This window comes from Oryza sativa, chromosome 10 (assembly GCF_034140825.1).
Source record: "Oryza sativa Japonica Group chromosome 10, ASM3414082v1".
NCBI classification, from domain to species: Eukaryota; Viridiplantae; Streptophyta; class Magnoliopsida; order Poales; family Poaceae; genus Oryza; species Oryza sativa.
Window position 1 is genome coordinate 9,954,709 of NC_089044.1, and position 25,279 is coordinate 9,979,987.

Below are 25,279 nucleotides of genomic sequence, written 5' to 3' on the forward strand. Positions count from 1 at the left end.
GCCCCACATCCAGCAACACCTTCGCCACAAGCCTCGCCGTCGCTAGCTCCCGCATAGCTACGACAACTCCGACCACGACGGCGACCGGCACCGCCCTCGCTGCCGCCTCCATCTCCGTCTCCACCATTCGCAGCGCTGCCACAAACTTCTCCTCCGTGGCTCCGTGCTCATCATCATCGCAACCCCACCACCACCTCCCGCTGACCCCAACGCCTGCGGCGGGTGATGCACCGACAGCCTCCACTGCGTGAAGCTTTGCGACGCTGAAGACGAAGACAAAGACGACGAAGACAAACAACGGCCCAACGCTACTCTGCACTGCCACACCTTGCTGCTGCTAATGCCTATGCATCCCTTGTTCCTGATGATAGCAACTCAGCTCACTGCCGCACGGCGTGCCCGATCTACCCTTGTCCCTACTCATACCCGCTACGACATTGTTATTGGGCATCGTTGTTGGGCTCAGCATCGGGTTTGCAGGTGCTGAAGGTCCTGCATGAGAAGAGCGCCCGTTGCGATGGCTTGAGCCTCGCCTCGTCGCCGTTGGCGGCCGCCCCGCGCCATCTGGTCCAGCCTCCCAAATCCGGCCCGGAGCCGCTGCGCTCCCGGCGTGGTCACGCCCGCTGAGCCTGGCCGTCCTTGCGTGCGCGCCGATGCCGCCCAACCCCGCCGGCACCACCTAACCCTCCAGCTCGGGCGCCACCTCCGCCGCGTCGTGCTGGCCTCGACCCTTGCGCACGACCACGCAACGCCGCCCCAGCCGAGGCGCTGCACCGGTCCACGCCGTCACGACGCTCTCCCTCTCCCTGGGGCTCGCTTGAATAAAGAGCAGAGAAAGAGAATTAGAGAGAGAAAAAAAATAAGGAAGAATAAAGAAAAAGAAAAAAAATCGAAGGGTAGACCGTATTTACACAGCTGTTTCTCTCTCCTATTTCTTCAAAAATAATAAAATAATGTCGTGGGTGTCCAACAGCTAATTACCAGGTTTTTGCAATGCCCTACAGCAAATACGCGTTTTTACGGTGTCCCATAGCTAATTACGTATTTTTTGGATGTCCTATAGCAAATTTTGCCTATATTTATACCCTGAATACTTTAATCCATTTTCAAATTCCTTGGCTACAATTTTTAACTCAACTGGCTTTGTTAAAACGCTTAACCCTACTTCTCTAGATATTCTGTATAACCCATTTTTATTCTCAAAAAAATCCCATGCAATATATTTGTTGAGGTCTTATTGCCCTCAGAGTATCTCTTTGATATCTTTCGAGCTGTTTGTCTACTTTTGCAATATCTTCAAGCTCATCTATGTCTTCATTTTTACCTTTTTGTTTATCAATACAACTTAAAGATTTATCGTCTCTGCTTGCTATTCTTCTAAACAAACTCCTAGATAGGTCCATTTTTCTGAATTAATAGCTTGAGACGAGGTAATTATGCCTGTTGAAGCCAAAACTATCTCTTTTCCTTTACTAGAATTTATTATTTCTAATAATTCTTTGATATAGTCACTGTTTTGTAATATCTTATTCTGCCTTATCTTATATTCCTCTAGCTCTTTTAGCACTGAATTTAATTTATTACTGACAAGCAAATATTGTTCTTCAGATTGCTTTCGTTCTTTAAACAAATCTTCAATCCTTCGTTCTAAATCTTCCTGCTTTTTATCCCAATTTATATAAAAATTATATATCAGATCAACAATTAAATTTAATTGACTATTGTTAGAGTGGCAACTATGGTCTTCAATGTGATTTAGTCTACACCTTATATTCAGATTATCTTTGGTAGTAATTACCTTTCTAATATTAGCTTCTGAATTTGATTTCTCTATGATGACTGGCTCTGATACCACTTATACTTCAGATAATATACACTATTCACAAACACTATTTATACTTCAGACAATATACACTGTTCAAAAACACTATTTATTCGGCTGATTACTATTCAGTTTACTGTTTATTCGGCTGATTACTATTCAGTTTACTGTTTATTCGGCAGATTACTATTCAGTTTACTGTTCAAATTACTGTTCAATACTGTTCACTTCGAGAGATATTTTAACTTTAGGATCTTTGCAGGGTGGCGAATCCTACTTAGACAGCCTCAGAAGCTTGTTTCAGATGATGTAAAGTCCTACTCGGTACTCACCGTATGCCTCACCTATCTGTCTTTTTAGAAGCAACTTAAAAAGATATTCCAAGTCACACTTGTTCTAGCTAAGAGTTTATCGTCTCCCCAGGCGGTTCCACCCGAAGGGAACACTTCTCTACGGATACCGATTCTCCAGACGCCTATGCAAGATGCAGGCTAAAAACGAGAACAAACCGAAGAGGTTTCTCCTATAGGGTCCTTAGCATAAACACTTGTTTAGAACAAACGTGCAGGAATACTTAAGGAAAATTACTTCATATTAAACAGATAAGCTTACATACGGTTTTTCCTTTCTGGAAACCCGAAGGTAGGTACAAGCAAGCTGTTCTTACCTTACACACCGTTATAACACAACTCCTTACTTCAATATACTATGTAAGGTAGGCTAAAGTCACTACTACTAAGAACGGTGGAATAGAGGGTGAGAGCGCGCTTGGAAGCTTTGCTCTGAATGGTATCTCTTTTGTTGTTGTCTTCCCCTCAGCTGGGCAGGCCCCTCCTTTTATACAGGTCAGGGGTGGCGTCGCCTGTGCCTCCTGCTTATCTCTTCGCTACTGTGGATTCACGAGAGCAGGCTAAAGTTGAGGCCTTTCCTGCCGAAAGTTTTATTCTTCACAGGGATATGTCATTCACCGCTGAAAGTTGCCGAAAATTATATTCTTCACAGGGATATCTCATTCACAGCACCCTATATTGTTCCTTTATGCTTTATAGGGTGTCCTTCTGGATTCCTTCTTGAGTAGTCTTCTGAAATCTTCGTTTATATATATATATATATATCTCTATATATATATATATATATATATATATATATATATATATATGAACCTTGGTTCATATGCATCACTTGTATGTGTGACACGTGTCCGCATTGCACTTGGTGAGTATGGTCTATTGTGTACCTAATCAGTTGTAAGATGTACCTATTAGCTTTCGCTCGTATATAGAGGCTGAGCTTTGCTGGTTTGCTTGGTACATGTTGAGTCCCTCCAAAGTGCACCTGCCACACAAGACAACCTGACGCCAAATTGAAGTCTCATGGTGGCACTGTGGCACAGGACCCATCCCTGGTCAACATGCATACAGAATGCCTGTCTGCTGCTTTTTTAATCCAGCTATACTGTGACTCTGTCCAGCAATTTTATACGTATACATATATTTGTTGAATGGACCAAGCACCCCATACCCACACGACATGGTTATCCGACTAGTCATAGGGGATAGCTTATATCTATGAAATATGTAACAGATCATGACTTGGGTATTACGTTTCCTTTTATATTATGGAGCGGCCTAAAGTCCTGATTTGATAATATTGTAAAATAGATTTAGGAAACCGATACCGTATTGGTTAAGGTTTCTATCTTGTAATCTTGCCCCCCATCCTATATAAGGTGGGCAGGAGCCCCTCTAGGGGGCATGACACAAACTGATCGTCAGATCAATATACATCCGGCGGATTCAAATCCCCAAACAGGAGTAGGGTATTACCTCTCATCGAGAGGGCCTGAACCTGTCTAAATCCTTTGTCTCTACATCCATCCACTTTTAGGTCTCGTGCGCTACCCCTTTTCATATTGCCGAAAATTTGTTTCGACAGTTGGCGCGCCAGGTAGGGGTTGCGTCGAGTTACCTGTCGACAAGTGCGATGGAATCAACTTCATGAGTCACCGGCTTCATCTTCGCTTCGGGAGTTTTTTCGCCGACCACTTCAACATGCTCTTGCTCTTTGACTCGGATCCAATCTAGCCAGGAAGATCAGTCTCGACATGTTCGATGGATTCAATTTCCACCGCCGTCAATACCTCCATGGAAGACCTCAGTTCAAGATCAAATACCATAATACACATGCCCTGCCGCCGTCGGAATCCGATCATTGCCAGGACGAGTCCCACGCCAATTATCCGTTCGACCTGATTTCAACTCAGCTGCGATTAGCCAGACGCAGAATGACGGAAGGCAGTCATCTATCCAATCGGAATAGTAATCGTGTGCGATTTCGCCATGTATACAATATACTGCATGTAGCGGAGTCCACTGACAACAGATTGATCTGGAATCATAATTAGCAGACTTTGCAGCACGTGTCTCCAATTACTGAAGCACCAGCATATATACTATCGTTATTCCCAGGCAGATTTGTTTGTTTTGGGAGCTTGGACTTTGCCGCCATGCATAGGCAACGTTGTCTAATATCATGGAACTACTACTTGATTTAATCACCGGATGGCATCGATCAATCCACCTCTGTCCGAGCTGTACACGAGTGCCTGATCTAAATGCACAGAGACACGTCGCCAGGAGGACGAGTCGGCAGAGTCAAACCAACGAGCTGGGCAGACGTCGCATGCTACCACATGGATAGACCGGCGGGAGTGCGAAGCTGTTTCTCCGTTCCCTGGTTTAATCCTTCTGATCTATTGATTATTATATCAATTATTTTTTTTTCAAATATCTAACCACAGGTTGATGTTTGCAATTTTCTGTTTTTGCAAGTATCATCATCCATACCTCATCGTTGCCGGCTTGCCTCCGCCATCATCACCACCGGCCTGCCTCCGTCGCCACCGACCGGTGTCCTCGCCTATACGGTTGGTTGGTCACACCACCGTTCATGGGCGTCCACGTCTACACCGATCGGCCGCCTCGTCCGCTGCCGACTGGTGTTTCCGCCTGCACGGCTGGCCTATTATGCCGCCGCTGTTGGGTTTCTACGACTTCACCGATGGCCTGCCTCTGCCGCCACTGACTGGTGTTTTCGCCTATACGGTTGGCGGACTCCGCCGCCGTTAATGGGCTTCATCATCTACACCACTGGCTTGGTTCCACTGGCGCCGACTGGTGTTTTTGTCACCATTGATGGACTGCTTTGTTCCCACATCGGCTACTTTTGCTGTCACCGAGGGAATACGACAAAGCTAAGTCATCATTTATTTTATTCTTTATATGATATTTTGCATTTTCCTTTGCCTCACTACATCAACTGGTTCACCGTTGACTAGTGAGTCGGGGGCTACAGATGTTATATCATATTTTTTAAACAATTTTCATAATATTTATCTTGATTGCTTGCGACATATTCTGAGTACAAAAGTGCCTATCGAGTTATGGAGTTCCATCTTCCTATGCTTTCCGTTTGGTTTGCCAATGGATAGTTGCCTTTGGGCCGATTCCTAGCACCCGGGGGTTTGTTGGATGGACCGAATAACGCAAGGTGCTAAGTATTATTCGGTATAAATCAAAAGCATAGAGATAAGATTATTTATTTTCTGCTCTTAATAATTGCAAAAGTACCCGAGTAGTAAACTCCGACCCGTGAAACTTTGTTCCATTAATGACGAACTCATGTCACTCATATGCATGTTTGGGAAGTGCTTAGGCTGACTCCCGGTGCTTGGTGGCTATGCCTAGTCGGGCAGAGTATTTAAACGTAATGAGTCATCTGCTCGGGGAAATCAAAATTGACAAGAGAAGAAATATATATTTATAAATATTTTAAAATACTTAAATTTTTCTCGAGTATTATATTTATATCAGGTACTACTCATCCTATATGTTTGTTCTGCAGGATCCAGATCCAGATATGCATAAAAGGGATTCATGGCTTTAAGCTTATCTCTTACGCTCCAGGAATGGATCAGTCAGAACATCACCACCAGCTTGCCTCGTCCGCCGCCGACTGGTGTTTCCGCCTGCACGGCTGGCCTATTATGCCGCCGTTGTTGGGCGTCTACGTCTTCACCGACCGGCCGCCTCATCCACCACAGACTGGTGTTTCCGCCTGCACGGCTGGCCTATTATGTCACCGTTGTTGGGCGTCTACGTCTTCACCAACCGGCCGCCTCGTCCGCCGCCGACTGGTGTTTCCGCCTGCACGGTTGGCCTATTATGCCGTCGTTGTTGGGCGTCTACGTCTTCACCGACCGGCCGCCTCGTCCGCCGCCGACTGGTGTTTCCGCCTACACAGCTGGCCTATTATGCCGCCGTTGTTGGGCGTCTACGTCTTCACCGACCGACCGCTTCACCGACCGGCCGCCTCATCCGCCGCCGACTGGTGTCACCGCCTGCACGGCTGGCCTGTTATGACGACAACAGATGCTATCTTCTTCACGGCTGGCTACATCGCCATCACCGCTAATAGGCGTCAGCATCTTCAACACAAGCTGCCTACGTCTGCTGCCGACTGGTTTCTTCACTTCCATGGCTGCATGATTCTGCTAGTGTTGATTGGCCTTATCGTCTTCATCGCCGGTCGTCTCGTCTGCTGCTGACTAGTGCCCTCGCCTCTACATCTGGTTCATACAGCTACCACTACTGATGGACATCATCGTCTTCCGTCGCCGACTGGTTATGCCGCCGCCGACTGGTGCTTTTATCTTCACAATTGCGCGTCTTCACTACCGGTTTGCTTCTGTTGCCGCCGACTCGTGTTCACTTCATCACGGCTATGCAACTTTGTCACCATGGTGGAGCAACTTCATTTTTATTATCTTCGGCATCGGCAAACTCTATTGCCTCTACTTCGCAAGCTTTGCTACTTCATCAACCATGACGACTACAAGAGTTTTGACATCTCGGCATACGTCACTAAATATGATGCCGTGTTATTTTATTACAACAAGTGGTGTTCCAATCTTCAATATTTATCTTCACTCAAGCAATGACTACTCGACGACAAGAGGTTACAGTTCTCGACTCTATGTTCAGTTGTTTCCCAACTAACCAAAGAGTCGGGGGCTACACAAATACAAGACTCTCAAAATTCGACAAGTTGAAGCAATCAATTAATCATCCAACGAGTCAATTCCAGGAGTCATTATCTTCGTCTTTGCTTTAGAGCAGAGTTATCAACCAATCAGCTCAGTTTCGACGAGTTGGACAACATCATCTACTTTCCTCCAAGTAAAGCATCTGCAACAGCTATAACACCAATTTGATGGATTATTGTCACTGACATCATCACCAGCACCTCTGCTTCATCGGCCCTGACATCAGCTCTGTTGCTAATGGATGACTATGTCTTCGCCGACTTATTATTTCACTTTCACGGTTGCTATCGACTGGATCACCGACATCGTTATCTTCATCAACATCCTGTCAAGCCTCTTCAACATAGCCCACTCTACTGCTATTGATGGGCAACTTCGTCATTATATTTGATCATCTATGATTGCTGCTTATCATCATTACTGTCGGTTGCGTTTGTCGTCGCCGACTATTTTCTTCATCTTCATGATTGGTGGATTTCGTCATCGCCTTTGATGCGTATCTACATCTTCACCGTTGGCTTGCTTTCGTCACCACCGACCGGTATCCTCGCCTTCATGGATGGCTTATTATGTCGCCACTAATGGGCCTCTTCATCTTCTTCACCAGCTGCCTTGTCTATCACCGACTGATTATTTCACTGCCATGGCTACACAACTTTATCGCTGGGCGCCTTCATCTTCATTGCTGGCTGACCTGACTGCTGCCGACTGGTTTCTTTGCCTTCATGGTTGTGCAACTTCATCACTTTTGATTGGTATCACTATCTTCACTACCACCAATATTTTTGCCACCTCTGGTGGGCAATATTCTCTCTATATTGGTCGTCTTGTCTCTATGCCAACTGCGTCAGCTACCATCAATGGACAATTGTGACTACGACAGAAGGACAAGCTATATGCTCAGGGGCTTACTAGCTCAAACACAAGTATCATACCTTTAATTTGGACTTGTTTCGGATACATTCAACATGGATTTATAGTCATGAGTTTATTTTCTATGCTCAAAGACTGCACTATTTATTATTCCCCATAAGGGTTATCAACAGAATACTTGCGCCAGTCGGGATTCAATTATTATATCTATTTTGGAATATCCCATAAGGGATAATCACTCAGATCAGAAGCTATTCATATGAGCTACACTTGGTCTATATCACCCGGAAGATTAATTACTCGGGAGCATGTTACATGCGTCATCCTTTAAAGGGTGTCGAAGGCATATTTTTTGGCCTAGGCCTAATATGTCTGCAGCCCACATTTTCAGGTGTGGCTTGTCACGTTCTTTTAGGGACTTAGGCACTTTTTGCTTAGGCCAAAGTGCGTGTGATCAAGTGCCCAATACCTTAAAATCCTTTTATACCGTAGTTACTCAACTTTTTAGGAGTTGGTACAATGCATCTTAAAAGGTGTCGAACAGTAAATCTTTATATAGCTGCCACGCAGACTTTTTTATATAGTCATGGTGCTGTTTGGGTTTACCAAGCAATTGATTGGATACAATATCATTGCTTTTTGCCATGTAAGTGTGCATTTTTATTGACCAATATTATGGCTTAGGCTGATTATATATTTTGGTCATTTTCCAGGCGGTTGTTAAATCCTTTATGAGTTTATTTACTCGGATTTTATACCACATATGCCATATATTTCCAGGTGTGGTGGAACCATGTGTCTTTTAGGGACTTAAGCACATCTGTTAAAGCGGTGTGCGCATGGCGTATGCCTAATACTTTGAAAATTTCTTTATTCACAGCATCCAAGCTTTTTTATAGCTGTTTTGCTATGTGTATTTTCAATGATTTAGTCAACTTTAGGTTGCTCGCATCAATTTTTACCAAGCAGTCGGTATATCACTTGGATCATGTTATTCGGGGATTCACACCGCATATGCTATATATTGATATCAAGTCACTTGGTCGATTACAATTATCAAAACCACTCGGTTGGTTGGATTATTTATTCCTTGACTATATGCTTAGTTTGTTCAGCTAACCATATAGTCAGGGGCTACACCTATTAGGTGCATCTAGTCGATGCACCTGACTTTATTTCTCAGCCCTCCACAGTCTTCGGATTTGGTAAATTACTCGGGAGATCATGGTGAAGATGAATGAAGCACTCGGCTTTAGAGTAATCTAGTTCGAGAGAAGATTATCTTTTCGACTATGAAGGTCTCAGGGGCTACTGTGGAGATTATGGGTACCCCATACCCACACGACATGGTTATCCGACTAGTCATAGGGGATAGCTTATATCTATGGAATATGTAACAGATCATGCCTTGGGTATTACGTTTCCTTTTATATTATGGAGCGGCCTAAAGTCCTGATTTGATAATATTGTAAAATAGATTTAGGAAACCGATACCGTATTGGTTAAGGTTTCTATCTTGTAATCTTGCCCCCCATCCTATATAAGGTGGGCAGGAGGCCCTCTAGGGGGCATGACACAAACTGATCGTCAGATCAATATACATCCGGCGGATTCAAATCCCCAAACAGGAGTAGGATATTACCTCTCATCGAGAGGGTCTGAACCTGTCTAAATCCTTTGTCTCCGCATCCATCCACTTTCAGGTCTCGTGCGCTACCCCTTTTTGTACTGCCGAAAATTTGTTTCGACAATGACGCACGTATGTGCTCTATTATCTTTGTTATGGTTGCTAGTATTATGTATTTAACACGGTACTTCCGTACATTCTATCAACATGGGTGGTAAAAAGCACAGATATAATTTATTTATGAAAAATAAAATATCACTTCTTCGTACAACGCATGTGGCCAAAAGAAAACGATTGTATTGGGTCCATGGTTACACGAGCCATGCAAAAAGGCCATTTTTTATTTATACATTCATTTTTTTATATTTTCAAAAGAGTAATTTTATTTTGAAAATTGACAAAAGTATAGCGCGCCCTCTAGAGGACATTTTTTAAAATCATGCTTCGAAAGGGTGTTTTACTTAAGTGGCAGCCAGGATAGGTGGGAAGGATTTAGATATAATTTTCGCATAATAGTTTTAAAACAGGTCACAAGTCAAAATTTATATCAACATTACATATTTCAACGTGATCTATATTTATCTATGTTTCAAAATATCTCCAGCGCAGAGATAAACTCTATGTCAAAAATATAGTTGTAGATATTAACGAGAACTGCAAGTTTATAATTAATCACTTTTTTATCTAAAATTATTAAGTGTCAAATAAACTACAATGCTACTCTACCAACACTCCCGACTCCTTGGGCCCTATCATTTCATTGTTGCTTATGTTTATATATACTCCCTCCATCTATTTTTGGTAGTCATATTTCATCTTGGCACAAGACCAAGGATAAGTAATTGTACTTATCATCCATTTAAACATGGTACTAGTCATTCCTCGTAAATAAGCGATTCATTAATATTTACATTTCTCAATGCCCATGTAGCCAATCATGTGTGGAAGAATTAATGGAGAGTCACGCATTAAATTCGAGAAAATCATTAAGATGATATGTTGTTGGATTGAAATATGCCTATCAAAAATAAATTTTTCAGATTTGGAAATATGACTATCAAAAGTACATGGAGGGAGTATATGCCAAAATTTAATTTTGTAGTTGATTCTGTAGGTCTTTCAGCTGCTTTATTAATAGCATTTTGTTTTTTAATTGTTATGGACAGTAAATGATTTTTTTTGCCTACTATTGCTAATAAGCTACGAATAACCACAATCATAAACGTAAAGATATAGGCCAAATGATGTGCCCACTCGTCTGTGCAGGAAGTGCAAAACTCTCCGGTATACTATTTGTCAAAAAAAAAATATCAAAAGCTGTGTTCAAGAGACAAGACAAGTCACGTTGTGTACTTGTCAGAGAATTAATACGAGAGAAAGAAATCGCAAGCAAAGTAGTAGTTGCCATGGAGCCCACGTCTCCCCGTCCGTACGTCAATAAATTGATGGTTCTTTTGCCAGTGAGCCAATTTCACTACAAATATTAGAAAATAACAACTATCTGCTGTCCTTGAGTCCACCATAGAATCCAGTCAATCGTGCTAAGCATCTAATTAGTTGGCACGCATCTTGGAACCGACCAAAGGTTGAGATTCATGGAGCATATGAACTTTGGTTCATATATGCTTAGACCTATATGTACGTGTGTGTATATAGAGAGTAGCTCTATTATACACCCCTTCCTTAGAATAACTATTCTACGCCCCTCTCCCACCTTCCATCTGTCCCTCCCGAAGTCTCAATCTCTCATCCCCCAATCTCTCCTTTTCTTCTTTTTTCTTCTCTCCCTCCTTCTTCTCTCTTTTTTAGGAAAAATAAAAATAAATTTTTCTTCTCTCCCTCCTCTCTATTTTAGGCAAAATAAAAATAAATTGGTGAATACAAGACTTGAACCCATGATCTCATGGTTCATGGCAAGCACTTCTAATCAAATTACCATATAATGATTTGTGAACAAATCAGTTATGTACCTGTAACAATCATACCTTGTTACTATGATTCAGCAGTAACATTATCCCAGAAGGATAGTAACATCATATGTTAGTGCAAAAATGTATAGGTTGGTACTGCAAACTTTATAGGTTGTTACTACACTTTTTACAGTAACAATATGACGAAATTTGCAGTAACAGAGAACATGCATAGTAACAGTGGGCCTATATTAGTAATGTTTTTTAAATCTAGACTATTTTAAATCTCAATCTTTAGAGAGTACTAACGTACATGTCATGTCTTATTTTTCTAACCATTTGCATCATGGCGTTCGTAAAAAAAAAGTGCTTAACGAAACTAGAACCATAATAAATATTTTTTAACGTTGTTACTGCGAAAAGCAGACATATTAATGCATATTAGCCGTCGTGTTAATACGCTGTTCCAGTGAGACAAGGACTAAAAAAGAGGTAAATCTCAATCTTTAGAGAGCAATATCTCTCACATCATATCTTGTATTTTTAATCCGTTTGCACCATGAAGTTCATAAAAAAACTCTTAACGAAACTAGATCCATCATGGCTACCTTTTGACATTGTTACTGCGATAATGTTGTCTTGTTATTGCACGATGACCGTCCTGTTACTGCACGATTCCAGCAAGACGAGAGCAGCAAAGTGGTAGGTGGAGGAAGGAGTGGTGGGCGGGTTTGATCAGCGGGAGGACACTTTTACCAAGGTAGGAGGGGGGTGTAGAATAGTTATTCTAGGGGAGGGGTGTAGAATAGATTCACTATATATATATATATATATATATATATTATATATATGTATATATATATATTATATATATGTATATATATATATTATATATATGTATATATATATATATATATATATATATATATATATATATGTACATGTGTATATATATATGTACATGTGTATATATATATATATGTATATATATATATGTGTATATATATATATATATGTATATATATATATATATATATATGTATATATATATATATATGTATATATATGTGTATATGTATACATGTATATATGTGTATATGTACATATACACACACACACACACACACACACACACACACACATATATATATATATATATATATATATATAATCTATTCTACACCCCTCCTCTAGAATAACTATTCTACACCCTCCCTCCCATGGGCCAATCCCACCTCCCCCACCTTTCCTAGGTCCCAAATCCCCTCTCCCACCTTAGTCAAAGGGTGGTCAAAGCCCCCTCCCGCCAGTCAGACCTCGGTCAAACCCACCCATTGACTCCCTCCCCCGCCCACCACTTCGTTGTTTACGTCTCGCAGGAATTCCGCAGTAACATAATGGTCATTGTGCAGTAACATGACAATTTTCTTGCAGTAACAACATCGAAAAATAGTCATGATGGATCTAGTTTTGTTAAGCATTTTTTTACGAACATCATGGTGCAGATGGATTAGAAAAATTCTATATAACGTGAGACATATTGCTCTCTAAAGATTGAGATTTACTTGTTTTAACTTCTCGTCTCTTTAGAACGGCGTAGTAACGCGATGATCAATGTGCAGTAACACAACTACTTTCCACAGTAACAACGTTATAAAAGCATTATTGTCTCGATCATCGTGTAGTAACAGGACTATTGTCTCGTTGTAACGTTGTTTTAAAGCATTATGGTGAAAACGGTTCTAAAAAATAATTGCGATGTGAGAGATATTATTGTTTAAAGATTAGAATTCTAAAAGTTTACTTGTACTAAGCTTGCTACTATGTATCTTTGTATGGACAAAGAGAAGTACTTTTTAGCACTTGTACTTTGCACAAGATTGAGATTTAAAAATTTAGCTATGCACAAGCAGTGGTACTGTAGTAGTACCCGTTACTAGCATATGTTCTCTGTTACTGTAATTCGTCATGATGTTACTGCAAAAAGTGTAGTAACGACCTATAAATTTCGTAGTAACGACTTATACATTTCGCAGTAACGTACCATGTTAAGCACTTCTGCGATAATGCTACTTCCAAATCAAAGTAAGAAGCTTCGATTTCTATAGTAAATATAACTAATTCGAACAAACACTAATTCGAACAAACATATAAAACAAACAAACAATAACCTCTAATCACTTAGTGTCATAAGGTGAATTGGTTAGGGGAGTTTTCTGTGAACTATGAGATCATGGTTTCAAGTCTTAAATTCTCTTAATTTATTTTTCTTTTTTTTAGAAAAAAGAAACCGGATGGAGAGATTGGGAGGAGGAGCTGGGAAGAGGAGGGAGAGAGATTGGGAGGAGGAGCTGGGAAGAGGAGGGAGAGAAAAAAAGAAAAAAAATGAGGAGGGAATATATATATATATACACTATATTACAGATGGGAAGAGGAGAGAGAGAAAAAAAGAAAATTAAAACACACCCCCACAACACCCCAGCCCGCACCCCCCGGGGGGCGCCCTACCCTCCCCCCTCCTCATATAGTAATTCGATTACTGTCAACTGTACGTGCTATGTATACTACTCAGGGGCCCAACTACAGAAGCCGCCCCTACTTCTTCCCCGCGCTCTCCATTATTTTCGGATCTAGCCCTCGCGTACACCCAGTTAGCCAAACGGCTCCGCCTCATTTCCATCGCCGCCACCACCGCCTCCCCGTCCGCCTGTCGCCGCTGCCGTGTGGGAGGGGATGCCAGACTTGGGAGGTGACGGCGACGAAGCAGAGAAGGCGCCCACCCTCTCCCCTGCGGCTGTGGCTTGTGCTCGGGGACGGATGCAGCGACGGCGACGGACTGCGGCAATGGCGAGTGATGGGCTCGGCGGGGCTGTCCCCCGCTCGAACCCGGTGACGACGGTCGTCCTCTGTCCGGATCCAGTGGCGGCGGGCGTCCCTCGCCTGACCTCGCACGGATCCACCGGCGGCGGTGGGAGGAGAGCAGCGGGCGGCAGGCCACCTTGCAGTCCTCTCCTCCTCTTCCTCCTCCCGCTTCTTCCTGCGCGCTGCCGTCATCGTGGTTGTCCTCCACCAGCTCGCTGCTTGGCCGCTGCCGTCTGCCGATGGACGTCGACTCTGACCCGGCCGCCAAGGGCAAGCCCACCCAGATAGACCTCGAGGACCAGGTACGCCGCAGCCGCTCGACTCGTCCCCACGGGAATTCTTCCTTCAGTTTTCTATTGTGACTGCCTAAGCTTGGAGAGCATCTTAATTTCTGTTGAAACACTTCAGGGAAGCATTTAGCTCTCAGAGAATTCATGAGACTTCCATCTATAATCCTACCAAACTTCTGGCTGGTTCGTTAGTTCTATGTGATCTGGATTTGGTTTGTGTAACACTAACATCCATTGATATTCTGAAATTTTCAGGCTTCTATGCATCTACAGGTTTCTGTAATTGATAGGTTAACAAGCTTTTCTAATTTATTTATTTTTTGGTGATTGCTGCTTTTGCTGGATCAAGCATCATGAGTGAATAGTCCTGATAGCCAGGTTTTTTTTTTTTTTTTTTTGCAACGCATGAAGAACCATATGCTCTCATTTTAATTTTCATTTGTTCAACCATGAATTGTTTGTGCAATATATTCAGAAAAGTGCTCCCATCTGAATTTCATTTGTTCAGTGATATATTTGTGTGTGCAAAATTTGGAAAACTGCCAATAGCATCATCATCAGGTTCTCTGATATTTTTTATAAATGAAAACTCTAGAAGCTTGATTCAATAGCAGTTCACTGAAATTTTGTGGTTCAACAGAGCATATCAATTGATTTTCTCTGAACTGCTCTCTACATATGATCCTTTCGATCATAGTTTTTCGCTGAATATTTTGGTTGAACAAACCAGTTGTAGTCCCCTATGAGCTTTTTTCTGCTGTAGATGTAGTTCATGTTCTGATTTTTTTTTGTTGATGAACAGATTTCTCAATTTTGGTCTACTTGATTTTTCATCTATAGACTTCAGGAATGCTCTGAATTTGTGGAGTTTTCTGCACCTCAGCTGACGATCATGGGGGAGGCTGCAACCCCAGCGAGGCAGGAGGATGTTGTCCAGGTGGATGGCCACGCCTCGACGACAGCATAGATCACACATGGGCAGAGGAAGCTGTGGATAGCATGATGGGTCTGCTAGCTGCAAGGTTCGTTGGGTTGCAGCTGAGCTATGCATTTTTTTAGCTCCTTTTATTTTTCTCAAGCAATTATCTTTGTGGTTCAACAAAGCAGATCGATACATGTTTTCCTCAACTGCTCAATGCATATGGTCCCGTTGATTAGGTTCTTGATTTTCTTGTAAAAATGCATACAACCTGTCAATCCATTGAATTTTCTGCAATTTTGTGGTTCAACAGAGCATATGGATTCATTTTTCTGAAGCGCTCACTGCATATGGTCATGTTGATCAGGGTCTTGATTTTGTTCTACAATTGTGTAGAATCTGTCGATCCATCGAATTCTTTTTGATACTGCTCTTGATTTTGTACAGTTCATTGGGTGGAGCTTTCTCTTGTGGTGCTTTTGCCTGCCATGGCAAGGCCAGCAAGATGGGATGAGGCTTCAGCTGGCTAGTGGGGATGGAGATGAAATCAGAAATTTACTACTTGTGAGCTGAACTCAGGATTTACTGCCTTTTGCAGTTAATAATCAGCGTCGTCGGCCCTGATCTACATTGCTATATTAGTGCTGGCATCGATCGGTATCGACATATGTATTAGCGGGTGGTGTTGATTTGATTTTGTTTATTAGTTTTGTGTTTTTCTGCCAATGTATCATTGAGTGCATTATCAGATTGTTGATGTAACACCGACACTGGATCAAACAATTGATGTTTGTAAAGAAATTATTAAATTGTGGTTAGGTTGATAATATGAATCATAATTTTTTACCTTCATTTGTTTTGTCACTAAATACTCCAGCGGCCTTGTGCAATCTGCAATATATTTACTCCAGTATCAGGAGTAACTTATTTTACTAAGAGAAGATTTGCAAACCAATTGGGAGTACTAATATCCTAAGTAATTTATTTACTAAGAGAAGAGCTGATAACGATCTGAGAGTAATTTATTTACTGAAAGGAGGAACCAAATTGGAAAGGGCAGAAAATAACCTAGGAGTAATTCATTTACTAAGAGAGTAATTTATTTACTGAAAGGAGGAACCAAATTGGAAAGGGCAGAAAATAACCTAGGAGTAATTCATTTACTAAGAGAAGAAATCAATTTGGAAGTGTGGAAGTGTTAGTAACTCATTTACTCTTAGGCTGAAAGACACAGTAATCTTGTTACTAAATCAATTTGGAAGTACGGAAGTGGTCGTAACTTATTTACTCTTAGGCGGAAAGCCACAGTAATCTTGTTACTAATGGGCCAATCACGAAAAAAGTGCGGAAGGAAAGAAAAAAAGGTGCGGGAGGAAGGAAAAAAAAGGTTTAGGGAATATTTTGATAGTAACTTGTTTACTTATCGAACCAAAACAACTGATAGTAGTAATTGATTTACTTAACGAAAAAATTTGTCGGAGAGAGAGGGATGAGGAAGTTTGTGCGGGATGGATGTGGGTAGGGTGATGCGGGGGGGGGGGGGGGGGGGTTGGGGGGGGAGGGGTGTTGTGAGGGGAGCGTTTTAGTTATAACGCACCCTGGGTGCAGTTTAGCGTGTCCATATATATATATATACACACACACATAGAGTAAAAATGTTAAAAATATTGTCAAAAATAATGTGAAGGAAGATGATTAGATATTGATTTGTAGAATTCAATGAATTATAGATGAAGTTGCATGCTTGCATAAGTTTTATATGTAATTATTGCTAGTAGATGATGATGTGGAATGTTTGCATGTTGAGCTTTAGAATTAGAGGGTTATAACTTTATAGTAAAATGGATTACATTTTTGACAAACAGGTTAAACAACGGAAATGAAAAAAATGGTATCATGCCTAGAAATAGGGCTGTCAACGAGCCGAGCTCGAGCGAGCTCGTCTGCCTAGGCTCGAGCTCGATACAAGCTCGAGCCGAGCCTATAAAATGTTCAAGCTTTCTGACAGGCTCGGCTCGAGCTTGACCAAGCTCGAGCTCGACTACCGAGCTTGATTTTTTTTACGTAATACAGTATATATTTGAAAGATTATCTTAAAAAAATAATTAATTTCTAGTTCATCATATTAATAGAAAAGGCAAAAAATAATAAAATAAATATATGATGTCAATATAAGGCATACAAATAACATATTTGATATCCTAATTTATTAAATAACAACAAAAATCATATATTACTAGGCTCGTTGGAAGCTTGACCTCGGCTTGACAAAGCTCGCGAGCTTAGGGAGAGGCTCGGGCTCGGCTCGTCTGGAGCTCGAGCTTTTTTTGACAGCCGTACACAGAAACATACATCATTTTCCACATAGGCGTAGCCAAGAAATGATCACACCTAGGACAGAGGAGGGCTTAGTTGATGTGTTCTTAGCAATATTTTAAGGGAAATGCTAAACACTGGTATACCGTCTCGACGGGATAGGATAGACACCAACCAATCCACTCTTCTTCTACCTAGCTATTCTTTCTACAACATCTCTCTCACGTGTGCTGCTGCAACTAAGTCAACGACGAGCTCCGGTGTTGCATGGGTGTGGATGACGGAGGTCGCGGTCGCCGGCGACGAGCTCCGATGCGGCCACCCCCGACAAGCCCCCGGCATTGCGGACTCAGGCGACGAGCTTCAGCGTGGTGTGAGGCACGGACGGCGGAGGACGTGGCCGCGGCGACGAGCCCGGCATGGGGAGCGACGGTGGAGGACGCGGCCGCCAGCGACGTGGTCGTCGGATTGCCACCTGGAGCTCCAGCACTGCCGTCCGCCATCCACGGCGCCGCCGTTAACGCCCACCTCCGGCTCCATCCGCGTGGCCGGCCGGTGCGCCCTCCGCCGGCGCCCCAACTCTATTGCGGGCCCTCTCCGGTCGGCTTCGTTGCCGACCGTTGATCCCACTGCGAGTCCGGGCTTTCATCCTATCCATCTACTGCTTCAGGGGAGCAAAGAGACAAGATGGGATGCAAAGAACTTGCTAACTTGGTTATGGCTGGCTGTGGAGTGTGGTAGAATCATCTTCTACGTGGTAAGAATCGCATGATACATGATAGGTATCATCTTCTATGTGGTAAGAATCGCATGATACCTGATAGGTATCATCTTCTACGTTGTAAGAATCACATGATACTTGATAGGTATCATCTAATACCTCTTAAGTATCACCTATTACGAGGTATAATCGCATGGATACCTGGTAGGTATCAGGACCTGATACATCGCAAGCATCACCCGCCACGTGGTAAGAATCGCATGATACCTGATAGGTATCATCCGGTACCTCGCAAGTATCATCTGATATATGGTAGAAACGCAAGTATCACACGATCTTACTAAAGTATCATTTGTGAAACCCATAGAATCTTGTTACCATACATGATACCTAAGTAGTGTCATGCGGTACTGCACAGATATCACACATAATGATACTTTTGAGGGATCCTCTTAGGATATCATTTGTGGAACCTGATGATACTAGACATGATAGAGATGAGGATTATGATACCTCCTAGGTGTCACATGATCCTCCCAAAGTATCACCTATGAAACCTGGTGAAACCGGACATGATACTAAGGAGGATCATCATACCTCCCAGGTTTAACAAGATCCTACTCAAGTATCACTTGATACCTCGCAACTATCATCTTCCACGTGGTAAGAATCGTATGATACCTTATAAGTATCACCTAATAACTAGCTGGTATCGGGTGATACCTACCAGGTATCATGCGATTCTACCACGTATCAGATATCGGACGATTCCTATCACGTATCAGGCGATACTCGTGAGGTATCATGTGATAGCTATCAGGTATCATGTAATTTCTACGACGTATCGGGGGTGATACTTGTGAGGTATCATATTCATATGATACCTACTAGATACCAGAAGTTGGGCATCGAGGTGTTGAGGCATCGTCGCCGGCGGCCGCGTCCTCCCCCGTCGACGCTCCACACTGAACCCGAACCTCGTCACCGGCAGCTGCATCCGCTCCCGTCCACGGTCCACATCGGAGCTCGTCGCCAACGACCGCGTCCTTTGTCGGGAGCTCGTCACCGGCGGCCGTGTCCATCGTCCACGCCTCAGCCGGTGTCTGCGTCCTCCACACCGGAGCTCGTCGCCGGTGCCGCCGCCACCACCACGCAGGATCCTCCGCCGTCCACTCCCCACGCCGGAGCTCGTCGATGGCGCCGTCTCTGTCACCACGCAGGATTATCTGCCGTCCATGTGACCATGCTCCACGCCGGAGCTTGCCGGCGGCCGCGTCCTTCACGCTGGAGCTCGTCGCCGGCAGCTGCGTCCTCTACGCCAGAGCTCGGCGGCGGCGGCTGCGTCCGCGCCACCGGCGTCAGCCTCGTCTGCGCTGCTCCCATGGTGGCCTACGCTCTCGTGTCTGAGGGAGGTGGACTGGGAGCGATACCGTTGGGACAGTATCCCAACGGGATACCAGTATATAGTAGCCCCCTATTTTAATGGGAATTTGGTCCCAAGCCTAAGCCTCAAGCCCTAATTTCCCCATCCTTATCTCCACCCCTAATTTTCCAAAAGCATAGTAGATTATTGTTGGTATTTCTTAATGACATTACTGGAAATATAATTCTCAGTAGTGGTGCAAAAATATTCCTGGTATATTACGGTTACAAATATTATCCGTAAGCGCACGAATATACTATTGTAGCATTTCATCCGGAAATATTCTAAGGTATCATATTTATTTAATCTCAAGGAAAAATTGATAAGAGAAGACTATACTAATAATTTATGTTATTTGTATAAGTTAGAGTCTAAGCAGGGGTTAATGAATTCAAGGATAGAGCGACACGAAGAAGAAAAACTAAGATACTCTCATTAAATAAATCCTCGGCTAAATGGAGGAAGAATAAAAAAAGAATTCATCCTAATACTTATGTATCTTTAATTTACACTCTATAGTATACAATCATGCAGCCAATACCCCCTAACTATGCCCTTCTGGTGTTTTGAGAGACCACCCCTGATTGCCGAGTTCTTTATGACAAACTGTCATGGTCGTTCAACAAAAAATGAATAGTATCCATATCAGGAAATTAACTTAGGACAATATACTAACATGGAGGAATACTCGTACTGATCTGTCACCATCAGCAACCCATCTTTGGGGAGAGATCCTGGACATCCTTACCAAACCCTAGCCTCAACAGCTGAGATGGGGGTTCGGCCGAACCCTGGACAGGCCCAATCAACCCAATTTTTGGCAAGTCTCCTCTCCGTTGATTTCTCAATCTAGTGACGTGGTGTTTTGGGCCTTATGAGATTATTTCTTTGGACTTGTAGGCCCAGCTTCAACAAAAATTGTTTAAAACAAGTCACAAATATAACTAGTAATGCACCAAAGGATTACTGTTAGAAGCATTCGTGTAAGTTATTTTTCATGGCCGAAGTGTGTGAACTAGAATATCTGGTTGAATTTTATCAGTAAATGACAAAAATAAATGCGAACAGAAGCTTGTAATGTAGCAATAGCATCATAATTTCGCAATGATGCTAGTTAGAAACAAAGAAAAAAATATAGGTGCTTGCTAATGGTATATGCCCACTTAACTTGTTTTATTTTAGAAAATAAGGACTACATATCATGACTTCAGAATTGTATTAGGAAAAGTATTGGGTGTGCATGTACAAAAATATTTTTATTCTAGTTTTATGAAAACTCCTATAAGATTTCGCGGTAGCTTTGTTAGTTTACAAGGGAACACAAAATTATTAGGTAGAGATCAACATATTCACATCTTGCAAAAAAGTTATTCACAAAAATTCAGAAAAGCCCATTGACACAATCAGTAACTCCTTCACTTCATGAATCGGCAACTAGAGAAGTTATATGATGAAAATAGGCAGAAAGGGGATTACTAGTTGACTTCATGAAGGCCTTTGGTTTGTTTGCATTTGAACAGATGCAGAGGCTTAAATCTTTTGCGACTGCATATGCAGATGCGGGGGCTGAAAAAATGATGGCCAGATCTGAAACTTCAAAAATCGTGTGGTTTTGTTCTTGTTCAGGTGGACCATGGATCATCAGAGCCTGGGGGCAGCAGGCCAGCAGCATCGGCGCCATGCCGCCATGGCAATGGATGAGGAGTTGATGTTCAGACAAAATCTGATAGTGCTACGTAGTGAAATTAAAGCATCCGAGTAGAGTACTAAAATCTGGCAGATTAACACGATAGGAATAGGAATACTCCTGTCGATTCTGATGTTAATTTACTGCTAATATCGCACGTGTTAATCCATATTTGCAATGCAGCCATCCATAACAGTCAGAAAAAGAGGCCTCAAACGCAGTAGTAACATGGATTCATCTGCATTGAAGAGTGAAGATTCATCAGAGCGCTGTGCCGGTGTGCCATAAAGAATCTTAGGCCTTGTTTGATTCAGCTTAGGATTATTATAATCTAGCTTATTATGAGTAAGCTGAAACAAACAAGTAGATTATTATAATCTATAAGCCAGATTATTATAATCTAATAAGCTGCTCTAAAGGAGCTTTTTTTTTCAGATTATCAAGTGGCTAAAGACTCACTACCCCTACATAGTTAAGAAAAATTACCCACCTATGCCATGAACCGAACAAATATCTAAGGGCATTATAGACTTTAGCCTTTCAAACCCAATAATCCATGCCTCCAATAATTCAGACAAACAAACAACTCACAGCTTATTCTATATCAGTTTATTATAATCCAGCTTATAGCAATCTGGCTTAATAATCTAGAATATAATAATTATAAGTTGAAACAAACAGGGCCTTACTACTGCCGCGGATGGTCATGTAAATGTAACTGCTCGAGTGAGTGAGCGAGTCATGTAAATGTATATCTTCAGACTAATCTGTCGTCCGTAAAAACTAAATAGAACACCAGAATGGTAATTATCTACTTGGATATTTAGTACAGAATCTTTTAAAACAAATTCTATGCATATTAATCGCTGGAGAGATAAACCACGTGGCACGTCCCTATTCACAAAATCGGTTTCCACGCAAAATAACAGACGAGCATACTTGCATCGAGAGAGATCAAGAAAAAAAAGAGAAAAAAGCGCTACGTTGCGCTCATAGGAGGGCCTGGCATTCGGCTGGGCCTTGTATACACGCATGGGCCTGACGCTTATCAAACTCTCATTAAGAAAGTCTCTCTTCCTTCCTATCTTAGGCGTGTGCATGCCTAGCAAACACAAAACTATAGAAAATTATAGAAAAGAAAAATAAGAACTCCAACTATAGAAAAATATTTTATATTTAAAATAAGATTTTTCAGTCAATTTAATGAACTTTAATCATCAGTTTGAATTTATAAGATTATGACAGTAAGTTTATAATAATATTTTATGTATTACTTTCCCATGTTTGGTAAACTAAGCTATATAAGCTACGAGAAGTTATTATAGTGGACAAGTTACAGATGTTTGATCAAATATTTCCTTCATACTTCATTCATTAAATCTAACGGATGGAAATCATCCAGCGTATCACATCCAACAACAGCAGGCACACCCGAGGCGCACGCGGGGTCACGCGGGGGGAGATCGATCGCGCACCGGGTCATCGGTAGTTTCCTTCCAAGCAAATCAGTCGTCTCCCCTTTTACTCCGCTTCCTTCCTCCGCACTGGCAACCGCACCTTCGCCTTCGGATCGCTCCCTGCACTGCCACACCTCACCCACACTTCTCTCCCCCTCGCACTAATCCCCTTTCCTCTCGCAAGCCGCGCCAACAGTCTCGCCGCATGGATCGCTCACCCACAAGACTAACGCCTCATCCTCTCCGAGAGTCTCGCCGCGTGGATCGCTCGCCCACGAGGCCACGATTTCCTCCCGTCTTCCCCAACCAGCAGTCGCCTCTAAACCCCGCCTCCGTCTCAGTCCACGTATCGCATGTGTTGCTGACCTCCTATCTCCCGTCGGCGGCGCCGGCAATGTCTTCTCCGCCGCATCTCGCCAACCCTACCGCAACGACCTTGCTCGCTGAAGAAGACATGACAACATCCCTCTAAACCAGGTAACTATTCTCCCATTAGTCAGGCCATTCACTTATACTGTATCTCAAACACTTACTAATTACTTCCCTGCAAAATAGTTTACACCTTATAGATCGATACTGTTTATGTCAATCTGTCCTGATATATGCGTGCATTTATCTCCACTCAGCCTACTGCAATGGATTACATCGTTGCAACCTTCCCAACAAGCATGTACTCATGAATGTATCCAGGTGGTCACTGATGTCCTCTCTTGTTAATTCCCTGAAGTCCCTACTCCCTACTCCCTATATTCATAGAGCTTTATAGGAAAACTAAGGTGTCTGAAAATAACTGTCTCATTTGTTAGTACATTGAAGAAACATAGTTACAAAAGCTATATGTATGAATTTACTGAGGCGGATGGATACCTTTGTTAAATGTATTTCTACGGAATGTCCTGATTTATGAATCTATGTAGTGTGGACCTCTCCTCTATAAGCTTTGTCACTATACATGACATTTCAAAAGTACTCAAGAAACCCAGTTTTATAGATATACATGTTCCATCTGCATTGTAAGCCTTGAGTGATCTCTTAATTGACTTCTGTGGCATGTTTGTCAACACAGGGATGAGCTAAATAGGTTTGTCTCGGATAAGCAATCTCTATTGGATCTCAAATTTGATGGATGGCTGCGGCAATCTCAGTTTTCTTAATATGAGCTCTTCAAGCCTTTCAACACTTTGGCTATGAAATCTTTTTTCCCAAACAAAATCGGTAACACACTAGAACGGATACCATCATATCAATCGGGCGGTAAGCCCCATCTCAATCGGGCACGGCGTCCGTTAGAGGCTAGAAGTCACAGATGTGAACAGTTATCTCAATCGGACAAACGGCCGTCACGGATGAACCTATCTCAATTGGGCCCTAATTAAAACCCGTCACCGATAGCTTTGACCCAGACTACCAGTTAAACTATAGCCCGTCACGGATGATCTATCTCAATTGGGCCACAAATAGCACCCGCCACAGATGACTACTAATCTCAATCGGGCCTAAACTAGAGCACGTCACATATGATACTCATCTCAATTGGGCCTAAACTATAGCCCGCCACAGATGACCATCATCTCAATCAGGCATTAACTACATCCCGTCATAGATGACCCTCATCTCAATCTGGCACTAAGTTATGGCCAGTCACATATGAGTATAATTCACAAAAAATAAATTTTGTTTTTTGGCTAGCCTCTAGCCTTTGCTAGCCATGCCCACTGCAAAAATGACAGAAATACATGCATATACAATATCCCCAGCATCACCCATTCATATACATGCATTCACATACACAGCCCAATATATTTCACATAACCACATTCACAGAACATCCATTTTGATCTCATATTTCACATCCATTCACATATTTTACGTCGATTCACATATTTAACATATTTCACCTGCAAAACCGAGTTAATTAGATGGAATATTTATTTAGCAAGTATTAACATAAACATAAGAATTATATACATAAATATAAATATCATAGTTACATAATCAAGGTCTTAATCAATGTTCATCATTGCCTAAATATAAAAGTTCAACAATGTTCATCATTTTAGTTTAAGCCTAAACATTCCTTTGGGGTTAATTATTTCGCAGAGGATGAAGCCGGCTATCTCTTCGCGAACCTCCTCAAAGCTGGTAGGCAGAGACTTGGCAATTTGCCCTACATTGTCATAATTTGAGATTAGTTGATCGATCATATATATGTACTTTGATGTAGTTAGTATATCACAATTAAGACATCGACCTCAAATTCAGCCAAAT

The 25,279-nt window shown here is 42.3% G+C and overlaps 1 long non-coding RNA gene and 1 other non-coding gene across 3 annotated transcripts; both read left to right on the forward strand.

The window, feature by feature from the left end:
- Positions 1–13,831: 13,831 nt before the first annotated feature.
- On the forward strand, positions 13,832–16,259 carry LOC107278195 (uncharacterized). Of its 2 annotated transcripts, none has more exons than XR_010737188.1 (3): positions 13,832–14,500; positions 15,329–15,510; positions 15,855–16,259. It is a non-coding gene; the product is annotated as an uncharacterized protein (transcript). The 2 variants fall into 2 exon arrangements; XR_010737189.1 differs by having other exon boundaries at positions 13,839–14,500; positions 15,372–15,510.
- Positions 16,260–23,121: 6,862 nt separating this feature from the next.
- LOC136353723 (uncharacterized) lies at positions 23,122–24,022 on the forward strand. The gene is made up of 2 exons (XR_010737116.1): positions 23,122–23,488; positions 23,638–24,022. It is a non-coding gene; the product is annotated as an uncharacterized lncRNA (long non-coding RNA).
- The last annotated feature ends 1,257 nt before the right edge of the window (positions 24,023–25,279 follow it).